Below are 2,653 nucleotides of genomic sequence, written 5' to 3' on the forward strand. Positions count from 1 at the left end.
AATCAGCAAACAGCTCCTCCAGCGGCTTGCACAATAACAGGTACGCCATCATGACCGCACTGGCCCGCTTGTCCATGTAGTGTGCAGCATGCGACTCGCGGTTGCTGATCCATGTGGTTTTGCCTTGTCGCGCGACAAACGCCAAGCGGTCTCCGGAGAAGAAGACATTTCTGGGGCTGGCGGCGGAGTCGCGATAGAAAAGGCTCGGGTGTACCATCGCACGCACGGGGAGACCTATGCACAGGTGTATGGTGAAACTCTGCGTTGTGTACAGTAATATGTTCGTACGCCCAGACTACCAGACGTACCAGTTGAGAGGTGTGCATACGTCAATGCCAGGCGATTAAACCCTCGCAGGGAGCAGATTCAGCGCATTTTCGAGGTGATGGTATGTCTGTGGTCAATTCACAAAGCAAACAGAGCACATGGAAACATACCACTTCCGATCTACAGGACCGTACTTCATCTCGATGACAAGAACAATCACAATGTTTTACACGTCTTCTTGACGAGCGCCGTGAAGGATTATCAAACATCATCGCCAGGACTGGCGTCTTCCAGTACTACAGTAGCTTCTGGACATACGTTTATGCTCGTAGTCCAATACATATTAACGGTGCTTCTTGTGCTTCTTGTTTTTTTTTTTTTGTGCTCGCGCTTGCTCCGTTCCTCCTGCGGCGAGCTGCCCTCATCACCAGCTCGCGCAGCGCCGCAGCCGCCAATATTTAGTCACCATTGCCATCAGTCGATGTCATGACGAATGAAGATGGGCGGTTTCTCGCTTTTTTTCAGTGGTTGTTGGACTGTTCTGCTTCAGATGCTTGGCAAAGCCTGTCCTGTCCGTTGACTTTATTTTTTGTTTGCATGGCAATTAACAAGGCAAGCACAAGCGTCACGCTTTTCAATTCGTAGGTGCAGCTTGAGCGGCGGACGTTAGAGCGGCCACGCGATCACCAAGGGTTTGTAGATCTTGAATATTGAACGATTGAGGATCCACGCGCCAGCCGACGCTACAGAGTACAGCAGCAGCGCGTCGCCAGCGTTTGACCTGCTCCGCATGAATCAAGCCTTGTACTGGCGCCAGGTAAAAGTCCGATGAGGACAAGACAATGCGGACAATAACAAGTGGATCAGGTTCGCACCATCGGGATTCGAAGTTTGGTAGGAGCAAGGGGTACGGGTTGCGCCCAATAGTTCTTCAATCAGCTATAAATTGAAACAGATTCAACGTTAAGCAAGCTTGTCTCTGCAATCAGTACCACAGGAAAAATTGCCCACCTCCAGGTTGATGCGACTCTTGCAAAGGAGCAGATCCAAGGGCCGTTCACCCGTCTGCAACAGCAGTATATAAGATAATCAGTATTTGGAAACATCAGGCCTGTTTTCATAAACAGGGGCGAAGGGGACCATCGAGTGTTACGGGGTAAAACTGAAGAAACGACACTGAAAGCCGCCTGAACGCGCGAGAGAGGCAAAAGCGCGATGGCAAGGGATGGGGTAGTGCTCGGTTTGAAGTCACAACGTCAAGAAAAGGGAAGCGAACGGAAGATACAGCGAAACAAAGCGGGTGGCATGGAGCAGCGACAACGGGCGGACGCAAAACGGGCGTAGGAAAGGGATAGGGGGAAAGAAGAAAAGGAGCAAGGNGCAGAACGGACGAGCACGGGTGGGCAGGGTGTAGAGGAGAGAGCAAAGGCGGCGAGCAGCAGCAGCAGCAGCCAGAGGGGGTAAAGGGGGAAAGAGGGAGGTACTGTACTGACATTGGTCTTGGCTTCAGTATCAGCACCCTGCTTGAACAGCATCTCCCCCACCTTGTCATGACCGCTAAGGCAGGCATTGTGCAGTGGTGTCCAGCCATTCTGTGGGATGATGCGTTTAGCATGACGTACAGGTACAGCATCATCATCATCATCATCATCATCATCATCATCATCATCATCATCATCATCATCATCACATCATCATCATCATCATCATCATCATCATCATCATCATCATCATCATCATCATCATCATCATCTTCATCATCATGTGGTACAGGTGCACCATCATAGGGGGTAAAAAGGGGAAGAGGGAGGTACTGTACCGACCTTGGTCTTGGCTTTAGCATCAGCCCCGTGCTTTAACAGCATCTCCACCACCTTGACATGACCCCGATTGCAGGCATAGTGCAGTGGTGTATAGCCATACTGTGGGATGCATCAGCATGACGTCCAGGTGCAGCATCATCTTTTTCACCATCATGCGGTACAATAGGGCGTACAGAAGGGAAGAGCTACTGTACTGACCTTGCCCTTCAAGTTAGCATCAACACCGTGCTTCAACAGCATCTCCACCACCATGACATGACCGTGAATGCAGGCATAGTGCAGTTTTGTCCAGCCAAGCTGTGGACGATGCATCAGCATGACGTACAGGTACAGGAGCAGCATTTCTATTGTCATCATGCTGTGCAGATGAAGTGCGGAAGAGAGAGGTACCTTATCAACGTCGTTTTCGGCTTTAGCATCAGCACCGAGCTTCAACAGCATCTCCGCCACCTTAACATGACCGTATCGGCAGGCCATGTGCAGTGGTGTATAGCCAGTCTGTGGGATGATGCATCAGCATGACGTACAGGAGCAGCGAGTGGAGTAAAGCGGGGAAGAGTTGG

The sequence above is a fragment of the Monosiga brevicollis genome, genomic scaffold, assembly GCF_000002865.3.
Source record: "Monosiga brevicollis MX1 MONBRscaffold_11 genomic scaffold, whole genome shotgun sequence".
NCBI lineage: Eukaryota > Choanoflagellata > Craspedida > Salpingoecidae > Monosiga > Monosiga brevicollis.